The sequence below is a fragment of the Panthera pardus genome, unplaced genomic scaffold (assembly GCF_024362965.1).
Source record: "Panthera pardus isolate Hobbes unplaced genomic scaffold, ASM2436296v1 HiC_scaffold_27, whole genome shotgun sequence".
Lineage (NCBI taxonomy): Eukaryota > Metazoa > Chordata > Mammalia > Carnivora > Felidae > Panthera > Panthera pardus.
This window is the reverse complement of record NW_026526843.1, coordinates 56,769,715-56,785,313: the sequence shown is the minus strand read 5'-3', so window position 1 is coordinate 56,785,313 and position 15,599 is coordinate 56,769,715.

The window sequence follows — 15,599 nt, the reverse complement described above, 5'->3', positions numbered from 1 at the left end:
ATGACTTTCAGTGACACACTGGAACAGGTAGATTTAACAGTTGTATTCAAAACATTCCATCCTAAAACATCATAATACACATTTTTTTCAAGTGCATATGGCACACTCTCCAAAATAGATCAATATTAGCCAACAAAACATGCCTTAACAAATTCAAGAAGATCAAAGTCATACCGTGCACCTTTTCTGACAACAACACTATGAAACTTAGAAGTCAATCACAAGAACAACTCTGGAAAGACCACTGATATATGGAGGATAAATAGGACACTACTAAATATGAATGGATCAACCAGGAAATAAAAGGAGAAATAATAAGTACATGAAGATAAATGAAAATGAAAACAGCAATTCAAAGCCTTTGGAATGCAGCAAAAGTGGTTCAAAGAGGGAAATTTATATTAATACAGGGCTACTTCAAGAAATAAGAAAAATCCCAAATAAACAACCAAAACTTTACACCTAAAGGAGCTAGAAAGAGAACAAAGAAAACAAAACCAAAAGGAATGAAATAATAGAAATTTGAGTAAAAATAAATGATACAGAAACAAATAAACAAAAACCAATAGAACAGATCAATGAAACCAAGAGCTGGTTCTTTTAAAAAATTCAATAAAATTGATAAACTGCTAACCAGAACTTATCAAGAAAAAAAGAGAAAAGACTAAAATAAAATCACCATTGAGAGAGAAGAGATAATAACCAATGCCACAGAAATACAAACAATTACAAGAGAATGTTATGAAAAACTGTATGCCAACAAATTAGACAACCTAAAAGAAATGGACAAATTCCTAGAAACATATAAACTACCAAAACTGAAACAGGAAAAAATGGAAAATTTGAACAGACTGATAACTAGCAAAGAAATTGAATAAGTAATCAAAAACTTCCAACAAACTAAAGTTCAGGACCAGATGGGTCCACAGGCAAATACTACCAAACATTTAAAGAGTCAATACCTATTCTTTTTAAACTATTCCAAAAAGTGGAAAAGGAAGGAAAACTTCCAAATTCATTTTATGAAGACAGCATTACCTTGACATTAAAACCAGATAAAGACACTACCAAAAAGACAGACAGAGAGAGAGAGAGAGAGAGAGAGAACTGCAGGCCAATATCTCTGTAGCAAAATACTAGCAAACAGAATTCAACAATACATTTAAAAAATCATTCACCACAATGAACTAAGATTTATTCCTGGGTTTCAAGGCAAGGATGGTTCAGTATTCACAAATCAGGCAACAAGATACATCACATCAATAAGAGAAAGGATAAGATACATATGATCATTTAAATATGACACAGAAAAAGCATTTCATGATAAAAAGCCCTTAACACATCAGGTTAAAGGGAACATAACTCAACATAATGAAAGCCATATATGAAAAACCCACTGTGAACATCATCCTCAAGGGGGAAAAACAGAGAGTTTTCCTGTAAGGTCAGGAACAAGACAAGGATATCCACATTCCCCACTTTGTTTCAACATAGTACTGACAGTCTTAACCACAGCAATCAGGCAAGAAAAAAAATAAAAGCACCCAAATTGGTAAGGAAGAAGTAAATCTATTACTATTTACAGATTACATACTATGTATATAAACTCCTAGGGAGTAGACACACACACACACACACACACACACACACACACACACACTACTAGAACTGATAAATGAATTCAGTAAAGTCACAGGATACAAAATTAACATACACAAATCTGTTGTATTTCTATACAGTAACAATGAAGGAACAGAAATTTTAAAAAATCTCATTTATAATTACAACAAAAATAATAAGATACCTAGGAATAAACATAATCAATGAGGTGAAAGACATTTCCTCTGAAACCTATAAACCACTGATGAAAAAATTTGAAGATGACACAAAGAAATGGAAACACATCCTACACTCATGGATTGGAAGAAAAAATATTGTTAAAATGTCTATACTACCCAGAGCAATATACACATTTAAAGCAATCCCTATTAAAATACCAACAGCATGTTTCACAGAACTAGAACAAACAGTCCTAAAATTTGTATATAACTAGTAAGGCCCTGAATAGTTATAGCAATCTTGAAAAAAGAAAAGTAAAGCTGGAGGCATCACAATTCCAGACTTCCAGTTATATTATAGAGCTGTAGCAATCAAAACAGTATGGTATGGGCACTAAAATAGACACATAGATCAATGGAACGATAGAAAACCCAGAAGTATACCCACAGCTATATGGTCAATTAATCTTTGACAAACAAGAAAAGAACATCCAATGAGAAAAATGTCTCTTCAACAAATCGTGTTGGGAAAAGTGGATAGCAACATGCAAAAGAAACAAACTGGACCACTTTTTTACATCATACACAAAAATAAACTCAAAATGTATGAAAGACCTACATGTAAGACCCAAAACCATAAACACCCTGAAGAGAACACAGGCAGTAACTTCTTCGACATCAGCCATAGCAACTGCTTTCTAGATACGTCTCCTGAGGTAATGGAAACTAAAGTAAAAATAAACCATTGGGACTACATCAAAGTAAAAAGCTTCTGCATCCCAAAGGGAACAATCCACGAAACTGAAAAGCAACCTACGAAATGGGAGGAGGTATTTGCATATGACATACCTGATGAAGGACTAGTATATAAATATATAAAGAATATATAAAACTGAACATCCAAAACACAGATAATCCAATTAAAAATGGGCAGAATACATGAATAGACATTGCTCCAAAGAAGATATACAGATGGCCCACAGATATATGAAAAGATGCTCATCATCACTTACCATCAGGGAAATGCAAAACAAAACTACAATAGGATGTCACCTCACACCTGTCAAAATGGCTAAACTCAATAGCACAAGAAACAAAAGATGCTGGGGATGATGTGGAGAAAAAGGAACACACATGCACTGTTGGTGAGAATGCAAACTGATGCAGCCACTGTGGAAAACAGCATAGAGGTTCTTCAAAAAGTTAAAAATGGACTATGATGGGGCACCTAAGTGTCACAGCTGGTTGAGAGTCCAACTTTTGATTTAGGCTCAGGTCATGATCTCACAGTTCATGGAATTGAGCCCCGTGTCAGTCTCTGCTGACAGAGTGGAGCCTGCTTGTGATTCTCTCTCATCTCTGCCCCTCGTGCATGTGCTCTCTCTCTCCTCTCTGTCTCTTCAAACATAAATCAATAAATATTTTTTTTTAAAAATATAGGCCAATATACTACAAGAACATAAATGCAAATATTGTTAGCAATATATAAGCAGGTTTCATAGATAGATAAAAATGAAGAAAGAAAGAAAGAAAGAAAGAAAGAAAGAAAGAAAGAAATTAAAAGAAATAAAGAAATTCTTTACAACATGAGAGATTTCTCATGAGAATTAAAGGTAGCCCAACATTGGATATATGAGCAATGTATTTCACCGTATGAAGAAACTAAAGAAGAAAAAAATACAAATAATTGCTTCAATGGATGCGGAAAAAAAAGAAAAAAAAACATTTGACAAAATCCAACATCCATTCATGACAAAAACTCTCAGCAAATTAAGAACAGAAAGAAACTTCCTGAACCTGAATAAGGATATCTACAAACCATACAGCTAACATTATACTTAATGATAAAATATTGATTGCTTTTCCCCTAAGATCAGGAACAAGAAAGACAAGAGTGTCCACTCTCAACACTGCTACTTGACATTGCACTGGAAGTTTTAGCCAGCACAATATGAGATGAAAATAATTTTAAAACATACAAATTGGATAGGAAAAAATAAAATTCTCTATTTGTAGAAAACATGAGTGTCTACATAGAAAAAAACCAAAAAAAGATACATAAAGATCTGCTGGAACTAATATGTGAGTTCAGCAAGGTCACAGGCTACAAGAGCAATATAAAAATATTTTTATGTCTATATACTAGCAACTGGAAATTATTAAGTAAACTATACCATTTATAATAGCATAAAAGAATATGAAATACTTAGATATAAGTCTAACAAAATATGTGCAGGCTTTTTATGATGAAAATAAAAAACAGTGATGAAATAAATCAAAGAAGATATATAAATAAAGAAGTGTACTGCATTCATTAAGTTTCAAAGAGTCAATGTTATTAAGATATTAATTCTCTCCAATATGAATCTATATATTCAATGCAATTTCAATAAAAATCCTAGTATAATACTTGTAGCTATTGATAAGGTAATTATGTAATTTATACAACTGATAGAAAGGCAAAGGACCAAAACAATTCTCAAAAACAACAAAGTTGAAGGATTTGCAGTATCAGACTTGAAGACGTTACAAAGATACACTAAACAAGAGAGTATACTAACAAGATAAACAAATATATCAGTGGAAATTAGTGTAATTGCAGAAATATAGTCAACTGATCTTTTATAAAGCCAGACAGGTAATTCAATAAAGAAAGGATAGACTTTACAACAATGTGTGGTATAGAAATTATGTATCCATTTGGAACAAAATGAACTTTGATCCATTCTTTGCATAAAGAGTAAGTCAAGATGGATCATATACAGCAATGTAAAACTTAAAACCATAAAATTGTAGAGAAACGTAAAAAGGAAAAAAAAATTTGAGACCCTTTGCAAGGTAATGATTTCTTAAATTGGATACTAAAAGCACAATCCGTAAAAGAAAAAAAAAATTGACTTCATCAAAATTTAAAATGCTTTAAAATTTAAAGTGTAAGACACTTTAAGAGAATGAATAGACAAGCCACAGGGTGGGAGAAAAGATTTGTAAATCTTATATCTGACAATGGACTTGTATCTAGTGTAAGAGATTCTTAAAATCCGGTAATAAGAAAAATACATTTTTGAAATTGCAAGTGATTTCAATAGACATCTCACCAAAGAAGATATACTGATGGCAAAAAATCCCATGAGAAAATGCTCAACACCATTAATCAATAGGGAAATCCACATGAAAACCATAATAAGATGTAACTGAACATCGGTTATGGACTGAATTTTTTATCTCAAAATTTTGTTTTGAAATCCTAACACTCAATTTTATTGTATTAGAAAGTGGAGCCTTTGGAAGTTAATCCCTCATGAATGGGGTTAAAAGAGATTCTAGAGAGCTCTTTTTTCCTATTTCAAGCACATGAGGATATAATGAGAAGATAACCATCTAAGAACAAAAAATGGGCCCTCATCGGACTACTACATCTGCCAGTGTCTTAGTCTTAGAACTCTCAGCCTCAAAAACTGTGAAAAAGTAAATGTTTGTTGTTTAAGCCACTCAGTCTATGATATTTTGTTATATCAGTCCAAATGGACTAATGACTAAACAAATAAGAAAAACCTGACAAAACCAAGTGTTAAAGAGAATGTGCAGCAATTGGAATCCTCTTACACTGCTAACTGGAACACAAAATGTTACAGCCACTTTGGAAAACAGTTTGACTATTTCCTGTAGAGTAAGCATATACTTCTTAAATAACCTAGCACCCTACTCCTAGATCCTAACCAAGGAAATGAAAATATATGTTCACACAATAACAGTATGTGAATGTTCATAGCAACTTTAATCACAGTCTCCCCAAACTGGAAACCACCAAAATGCCCTACATATACAGAAGGGATGAACAGACTATGGTATATCCATTGAAAAGAATACTACACAAAAATAAAAATGAAGGGACTACTGGTAACTGCAACAAAATGAATGAATTTCAAATACATTATTTCATGTGAAAAAATGCTAGCTTTAAAAAAGCTTCATACTCTATTATTTCATTTGTGTGGTATCTTAAAAAGGCAAACTGTAGAGCAAACTGTAGTGGTTGCCAGGGGCAGGAGGTGAAGGGGAGATTTTTATTCAAAGGGCTAGAAGTTTTGGAATGGTTAAAATGTTCTGTGGTTGTGGTTACATGACTGTATGTGTTTATCAAAACTTACAGAAGTGTATCCTCAAAATCGTGTTTTATTATGTAAAAAGTATTCTTCAAAAACCTAACATATAAAAGGACAATCATACAGGCCAAAAGAAAGGAAATATATATACATAGTCACACAAAGTATGAACAATAGTGGAGGGTAATGTTAAGAATTTTAAGGATTGTACAGGGATGTACAAGGAGCTGAATTTTTACAAAATGTCATTTTGAGGCTCAAAGAAAAATATTTAAAGGAGAGGAAACTTTTGTGACAAAACCAACCTTGTTGCCTTGGTTATGGATGTGGGTGTTTATATACTGATTATATAAGAACACCTCAAATACTTTTTAGCAATAGCCTGTTATGTCACGTGATTATCCCTCCCACTGAAATATTGAGTCACTATCCTTCCAGAGTACCTGTGCAGCACAAGCAACATATTCCCTGTAAGAGTGCAGAGGATCATAAAATGTGAGGCCCAAAGGGCTTGCTATGATGTGCTAACCCTAGAGTCAACTCCTCTGCCTGAATAAATTTTGAAAAATGCCCTCAGAAAGGAACACATTCCAATTTATATATTTAATTTTTTCAAGTTTTAAATTGAAGTATAATTTAGAAAATAAAATAAATTGAAGTGTAATTGACATACAATGATATATTAGTTTTAGGTGTACAAAATATTAATTCAACAATTCTATACATTATTTAATGTTCATCACGATAAGTCTTGGCACCACACATTATTAGAACATTGTCGACCATATTCGATATGCAGTACTTTTCATCTGTGAATTATTTATTTTGTAACTGGAAGTTTGTACCTTTTAATCCCTTAGGTCTGTTATACCCATTCGTCCACTCACCTCCTCTCTTGCAACCACCAGTTTCTTCTCTGTATTTTTATTTATTTTTATTTTTTTAAATATTACATTTATTGTCAAATTGGTTTCCATACAACACCTAGTGCTCATCGAAACAGGTGCCCTCAATACCCATCACTCACCCTCCCCTCCCTCTCACCCCCCATCAGCCCTCAGTTTATTCTCAGTTTTGAAGAGTCTCTTATGTTTTGGTTCCCTCCCTCTCTAACCTCTTTTTTTTCCTTACCCTCCCCCATGGCCTTCTGTTACATTTCTCAGGATCCACATAAGAGTGAAAACATATGGTATCTGTCTTTCTCTGTATGACTTACTGCACTTACCATAACACTCTCCAGTTCCATCCACGTTGCTACAAAAGGCCATATTTCATTCTTTCTCGTTACTATGTAGTATTCCATTGTGTATATAGACCACAATTTCTTTCTCCATTCATCCGTTGATGGACATTTAGGCTCTTTCCATAATTTGGCTATTGTTGAAAGTGCTGCTATAAACATTGGGGTACAAGTGCCCCTATGCTTCAGCACTCCTGTATCCCTTGGGTAAATTCCTAGCAGTGCTATTGTTAGGTCATAGGGTAGATCTCTTTCTAATTTTTTGAGGAAATTCCACACTGTTTTCCAGAATGGCTGCACCAGTTTTCATTCCCACTAACAGTGCAAGAGGGTTCCTGTTTCTCCACATCCTCGCCAGCATCTATAGTCTCCCTATTTGTTCATTTTAGCCACTCTTACTGCCGTGAGGTGGTATCTGAGTGTGGCTTTGATTTGTATTTCCCTGATGAGGAGCAACATTGAGCATCTTTTCATGTGCCTGTTGGCCATCTGGACGTCTTCTTTAGAGAAGTGTCTGTTCATGACCTCTGCCCATTTCTTCACTGGCTTATTTTTCGGATGTGGAGTTTGGTGATTTCTTTATAGATTTTGGATACTAACTCTTTATCCAATATGTCATTTGCAAGTATCTTGGTGGAATCTATCAGGTTTTCCATGTATAATATCATGTCATCTGCAAAAAGTGAAAGCTTGACTTCATCTTTCCCAATTTTGATGCCTTTGGTTTCCTTTTGTTGTCTGATTCCTGATGCTAGCACTTCCAACACTATGCTAAACAGCAGCGGTGAGAGTCGACATCCCTGTCGTGCTCCTCATCTCACGGGGAACGCTCTCAGTTTTTCCCCATTGAGAATGATATTAGATGTGAGCTTCTCATAAAAGGCTTTTGTGATGTTTAAGTATGTTCCTTCTATCCCGACTTTCTTGACAGTTTTTATTAAGAAAGGATGCTGAATTTTGTCAAATGCTTTTTATGCATCAATTGACAGGATCATATGGTTCTTTTCTTCTTTTCTTTTCTTTTCTTTTCTTTTCTTTTCTTTTCTTTTCTTTTCTTTTCTTTTCTTTATTAATGTGATATATCACATTGATTGATTTGAGAATGTTCAACCAGCCCTTCAGCCCAGGAATGAATCCCACTTGATCATGGTGAATAATTCTTTTTATATGCTGTTTAATTCAATTTGCTAGTATCTTGTTGAGAATTTCTGCATCCATATTCATCAGGGATATTGGCCTGTATTTCTCTTTTTTTTGCTGGGTCAGTGTCTGGTTTAGGAATCAAAGTAATGCTGGCTTCATAGAAATATTCTGGAAGTTTTGCTGCCATTTCTATTTTTTGGAACAGCTTGAGAAGGATAGGTATTATCTCTGCTTTAAATGCCTGGTATAATTTCCCTGGGAAGCCATGTGGTCCTGGACTCTTATTTGTTGGGAGATGTTGATAACTGATTCAATTTCTTCGCTGGTTATGGGTCTGTTGAATTCTATTTCTTCCTGTTTGAGTTTTGGAAGTACACGGGTGCTTAGGAATTTGTCCATTTTTTCCAGGTTGTCCAGTTTGTTGGCATATAATTTTTTCATAGTATTCCCTAATAATTGCTTGTATTTCTCAGGGATTGGTTGCAATAATTTCATTTTCATTCATGATTTTACCTATTTGGGTCATCTCCCTTTTCTTTTTGAGAAGCCTGGCTAGAGGTTTGTCAATTTTGTTTATTTTTTCAAAAAACTAACTCTTGGTTTCATTGATCCTCTCTACAGTTATTTTAGATTCTATATTGTTTATTTCTGCTCTAATCTTTATTATTTCTCCTCTTCTGCTCGGTTTGGGGTGTCTTTGCTGTTCTGCTTTTCTTTCCTTTAGGTGTGCTGTTAGACTTTGTATTTGGGATTTTTCTTGCTTCTTGAGATAGGCCTAGATTGCAATGTATTTTCCTCTCAGGACTGCCTTCACTGCATCCTAAAGCGTTTGGATTGTTGTATTTTCATTTTCGTTTGTTTCCATATATTTTTTTTAATTTCTTCTCTAATTGCCTGGTTGACCCAGTCATTCTTTAGTAGGGTGTTCTTTAACATCCATGGTTTTGAAGGTTTTCCAGACTTTTTCCTGTGTTTGATTTCAAGCCTCATAGCATTGTGTTCTGAAAGTGTGCATGGTATGATCTCAATTCTTGTATACTTATGAAGGGGTGTTTTGTGACCCAGTATGTGATCTATCTGGGAGAATGTTCCATGTGAGCTCGAGAAGAAACTATATTCTGTTGCTTTGGGCTGCAGAGTTCTAAATATATCTATCAAGTCCATCTGATCCAATGTATCATTCAGGGCCCTTGTTTCTTTATTGATCCTGTGTCTAGATGATCTATCCATTGTTGTAAGTGGGGTGTTAAAGTCCCCTGCAATTACCACATTCTTATCAATAAGGTTGCTTATGTTTGTGATTAATTGTTTTATATATTTGGGGGCTTCCGTATTCGGCACATAGACATTTATAATTGTTAGCTCTTCCTGATGGATAGACCCTATCATTATTATATAATGCCCTTCTTCATCTGTTGTTACAGCCTTTACTTTAAAGTCTAGTTTGTCTGATATAAGTATGGCTACTCCAGCTTTCTTTTGACTTCCAGTGGCATGATAGATAGTTCTCCATTCCCTCACTTTCAATCTGAAGGTGTCCTCAGGTCTAAAATGAGTTGCTTGTAGACAGCAAATAAATTGGTCTTGTTTTTTTTATCTATTCTGATACCCTATGTCTGTTGGTTGGAGCATTTAGTCCATTTACATTCAGTGTTATTATAGAAAGATATGGGTTTAGAGTCATTGTGATGTCTGTAGGTTCCATGCTTGTAGTGATGTCTCTGGTACTCTGTGTTCCTTGCAACATTTCACTCACAGAATCCCCCTTAGGATCTCTTGTAGGGCTGGTTTAGTGGTGAATACTTCGTTTAGTTTTTGTTTGTTTGGGAAAACCTTTATCTCTCCTTCTATTCGAATGACAGACTTGCTGGATAAAGGATTCTTGGCTGCATATATTTTCTTTTCATCACATTGAAGATTTCCTGCCATTCCTTTCTGGCCTCCCAAGTTTCAGTAGATAAGTCTGCCACTAGTCTTATCGGTCTTCCTTTATGTGCTAGAGCGTGTTTATCCCTAGCTGCTTTCAGAATTTTCTCTTTATCCTTGTATTTTGCCAGTTTCACTATGATATATCATACAGAAGATTGATTCAAGTTATGTCTGAAGGGAGTTCTCTGTGCCTCTTGGATTTCAATGACTTTTTCCTTCCCCACATCAGGGAAGTTCTCACCTATGATTTGTTCAAGTACACCTTCAGCCCCTTTCTCTCTCTCTTCCTCTTCTGAAATTCCTATTATATGGATATTGTTCCGTTTGATTGTATCACTTAGTTCTCTAATTCTCCCCTCACACTCCTGGTGTTTTGTTTTTTTTTTACCTTCCTTTTTCTTAGCTTCCTCTTTTTCCATAATTTTATCTTCTAATTCACCTATTCTCTCCTCTGCCTCTTCAATCTGTGCTACGGCCACCTCCATTTTACTTTGCACCTCATTTATAGCAATGTTTTAGCTCCTCATGACTATTTATTAGTCCTTTGATCTGTAGCAATAGATTCTCTCCTGTCCTCTATACTTTCTTCAAGCCCAGCGATTACTTTTACAAGTATTAATCTAAATTCTTGTTCTGTTGTGTTGCTTAAATCGTTTTTGATCAATTCATTAGCTGTCACTACTTCCTAGAGTTTCTTTTGAGGGGAATTCTTCTGTTTCATCATTTTGGATAGTCCCTGGCATGGCGCAGAACTGCAGGGCACTTCCCCTGTGCTGAGTGGTGTAACTTGTGTTCGTTGGCGGGGCTGCAGTCAGACCTGATGTTATTTCCCAGCCCACTGCTGGGGCCACAGTCAGACTGGTGTGTACCTTATCTTCCCCTCTCCCAGAGGAAGGACTCACTGTGGAGTGGTGTGGCCCCTGTCTGGGCTACTTGCACATGACCAGGCTTGTGGTGCTGCTTTGATGGGATCTGGTGTATTAGCCGGGGTGGATCTGCAAGGTCCACAGGAGCAAGAGGGGCAGGCTTAGCATTGCTTTGCTGTTGGTGGTTCCCTGTGGGAGGGGCCCTGCAGCACTGGTAGGGAGGTAGGCAGACCAGTTGGAGAGATGGATCCACAGGAGCACAGCCTTGGGTGTTTGCTAGGTGGAAGCAAACTCGGTGATGGGAACTGGTTCCCTTTGGGATTTCAGCTGGGGGATGGGAGAGGGATATGGCGCCGGCCAGTGCCTTTGCTCCCTGCTGAGCTGAGCTCTGTCTTCCAGGGCTCAACAACTTTCCCTCCCTGTGTTCTCTTGCCCTCCCCACTCTCTGAGAGCAGAGCTGTTGACTTATAACATTCCAGATATTAAGTCCCACTGGCTGTCAGAACTCATGCAGCCTGGCCCCTCTGCTTTTGCAAGCGAGACTAGGGGATTCCACCTTGCTGGGTGGACTGCCCCTCCACCGCCCCAGCTCCCTCCCACCTGTCCATGTAGCGTGCACCGCCTCTCCACCCCTCCTACCCTCTTCCGTTGGCCTCTTGTCTATTCTTGGCTCAGGAGAGTCCATTCTGCTAGTCTTCTGGCCATTTTTTGGGTTATTTAGGCAGATATGGGTGGAATCTAAGTGATCAGCATGACGAGGTGAGCCCAGCATCCTCCTACGCCACCATCTTCTCAATCCTCACTCTATGTAATTTGATTGGAGCATTTAGTTCACTTAAACTCAAAGGAATTATTGATAGAAATGTATTTATTGTATTTTGTTATTTATTTTGTGGTTGTTTCTGAAGATTTTCTCTGATTCTTTCTTGTCTTTCCCTCTTTCATAGTTTGTTGATTTTCTTTAGTTATGTATTTGTATGTCTCTCCTTTCATTCTTTGCATATTAGTGGGTTTTGATATGGTTACCATTAGGTTCGTATATAACCTCTTCTCCATATAACAGTCTACATTAAGTTGATGGTTTTAAATTCAAACCCATTCCTGACTCTTCTCCTCCCTATGTTGTAGGCATATGTTGTCATATTTTTCACCCTCTTATTTTGTGAGTACCTTGACTGATTTTTTACAGATACATTTATTTTTTACTGCTTTTGTGTTTCCTAACTCCATACTGTCACTTTTGGTCTCTCCTTTCCACTCAAAGATTCCCGTTTAATATTTCTTGCAGGCCTTAGTTAGAGGTCATGAATTCCTTGAGTTTGTGTTTATCTGTGAAACTCTTTATCTGTCCTATTCTCAATTATAGACTTGATAGATAGAGTATTCTTGGTTACAGACTTTTCCCATTCAACACTTTGAATATATCATGAGACTCTCTTCTGGCTTGGAAAGTTTCTGCTGAAAAATCCCCTGCTAGACTAGTGGGTTTTCCCTTGAAGTTAATGTCTTCATTTATCATGCTGTTTTAAAGTTTTTCTTTATTGGGGTGCCTGGGTGGCTCAGTCGGTTAGGCATCCAAGTTCAGCTCGGGTCATGATCTCATGGTTCGTGGGTTTGAGCCTTACATTGGGCTTTGTGCTGACAGCTCAGAGCCTGGAGCCTGCTTCGGATTCTATGTCACCCTCTCTCTGCCCCTCCTCCACTTGCACTCTGTCTCTCAAAAATAAATAAACATTTTGAAAAAATAAAATTTTTCTTGTTTATTACTATTTTTTGCCAATTTACTGACAATATGTCTTGGTGTGGGTTTGCTTTTGTGGATTTTGATGGGGCTTCTTTGTGCCTCCTAGATTTAGATATCTGTTTTCTTCCCCAGATTAGGGAAGTTTTCAGCTATTATGTCTTCAAATAAATTTTCTGCCCCCTTTTTTCTCTCTTCTCCTCTGGGTCTCTTATAATATGAATGTTATTACATTTGATGGAGTCACTGAGGTCCCTATGTCTATTCGTATTTTGCATAATTATTTTTGTCTCTTTTATTCAGCGTGATTATTTTTCACTACTCTGTCTTCTAAGCCATTAATTCATTCTTCTGCTTCTTCCAGCCTGCTGTTCATTGCATCAGTAACGTTTCTCATTTTGTTTATTGAGCCCTTCATCTCTGCTTCCTTGTCTCTGTGTTAAAGGTCTCATTCATGTCTTCTCCTCTTCGTCAAGTCTAGCGAGTATCTTTATGATCATTACCTTAAATTCTCTATCAGGCATATTAGTTGTGTCTGTTTCACTTGGGTCTGACTACTGCCTTTTCCTGTTCTTTCATTTGAGATAAATTTGTCTGTTGACATTCTCATTTTGTGTAGTCCTCTGTGCATGTTTCTCTGTTAGGAAACTCAGCTATGTCCCCTGTTATTAAGGGTAATTGTCTTCTGAAGATGTTCTGTAGTGTCCTGCAGTGTAGAGTCTCCTGTTCCCCATTGCTTGGCACTTCCAGGAGTTTCTCCAATGTGTGCTGCCTGTGCTATGCTGTTTTGTTTGGATGCTTTATCTTTCAGGACAGTTATCTCCAGAGGCTCTATTTGCCTGTTGTGGGTGGTTTTTTTCCCTTGTCTGAATGTGGCACATTTTAACTTGGCGTGTTATGATCTGCTTGTGAAATGAGATATGTGGCCAGCCACCACTGGAACCAAGACTCTGCAAAACTCCTGTATTATGAGACAAGGTGTGAGTAGGGGTTTGAGCAGGTGTGGTGGGGGAGGGGGACTGTTGTGCTGGGGCTCAGGTGAGGGGTACTGGGAAGGACAGTTTTTCCAGAGCACGATGGGCTGATCTAGGTAGTTGGGTGAGTTGGGTGAGTTGGTGCTGTACTGGTTCTTGCAAGTGGCCCTTTGTTTATGCTGAGGGGTTGGGGAAGTAAATGATGAAAGCTAGTTTTTGCTTTTGGAGGTGTCTCCATGAATGCTGTCTCTCTAGGACATTCTCCAAGATGAGCTAATAAACACACTGTGTACCCCAGGAACTCTTAATGAAGCTTTTACTATACTGTATGACCATGGGTTGTTTTCATGCCTTCTCTCCAAGAGCAGCCCAAATGCCCTTTGAACTCTATCCAGTCATGCATGCTGATCTTTAAAACTCCAGGCTTTAAGCCTCACTGGTTGCCAGAACTCAGAAAATTCAATGCTTATTATTTTTCAAGCCAGTTTTTAAGGTGATTCTTTTTCCACTGTGCACTCCCCTATTAGTCTGTCTGTTGCCTTTCTCCAAGTCCCTCTCTACCAGAGCAGCCATGATCCATTTCTCTCATAAACTATGCTTCCACACTTCCTAACTTAAATGTGTCCACTTCTCTACCTTTAGTTTGTTCATCCAGTCTTCAGGTCAATGTCTTGGATATTTAAGATGATTTGATAGTTATCAATTTATATTCATGTGAGGAGGTGAGCCTAGGGTCTTCCTAATCTGCCAACATCCTCCAACCTGGTATGTTGTAGTTTTTGTCTTATTAATCTCAAAGAATTTTCTAACTTAGCATTTATTCTTGAGACATTAGTTGTTTAAAAATGTATTATTTAATTTCCACATTTGTAATTTATTTGTAAATTTCTAGTTTTGCCTTTTTTTTACCATTTTATTATTTTTTTAATTTACATCCAAGTTAGTTAGCATATAGTGCAACAATGATTTCAGGAATAGATTCCTTAATGCCCCTTACCCATTTAGCCCATCCCACCTCCCACAACCCCTCCAGTAACCATCTGTTTGTCCTCCATATTTAAGAGTTTCTTATGTTTTATCCCCATCCCTGTTTTTATATGAATTTTGCTTCTCATCCCTTATGTTCATCTGTTCTGGCTCTAAAAGTCCTCATATTAATGAAGTCATGTGATATTTGTCTTTCTCTGACTGACTAATTTCTCTTAACATAATACCATCTAGTTCCATCCATGAAGTTTCAAATGGCAAGATTACATTATATTTTTATTTCCAAGTAATACTCCATTGTGTGTGTGTATATATGTGTATATATATGTACATACACACACACACACACACACACACACACACACACACACACACCCCACACCACACCTTCTTTATCCATTCATCCATCAATGGACATTGGCACTCTTTCCATACTTTGGCTATTGTTGATAGTGCTGCTTTAAACATTGGGGTGCATGTATCCCTTTGAAACAGCACACCTGTATCCCTTGGAAAATACCTAGTAGTGCAATTGCTGGGTCATAGGGTTGTTCTATTGTTAATTTTTTCAGGAACCTCCATACTGTTTTCCAGAGTGGCTGTACTAGCTTGCATTCCCACAACCAGTGCAAAAGAAATCCTCTTTCTCCGCATCCTCACCAACATCTGTTGTTGCCTGAGTTGTTAATGTTAGCCATTTTGACAGGTGTAAGGTGGTATCTCATTATGGTTTTGATTTGTATTTCCCTGATTATAAGTGATGTTGAGCATCATTTCATGTGTCGGTTGGCCATCTTAATTTCTTCTCTCAAGAAGTGTCTATTCATGTCCTTTG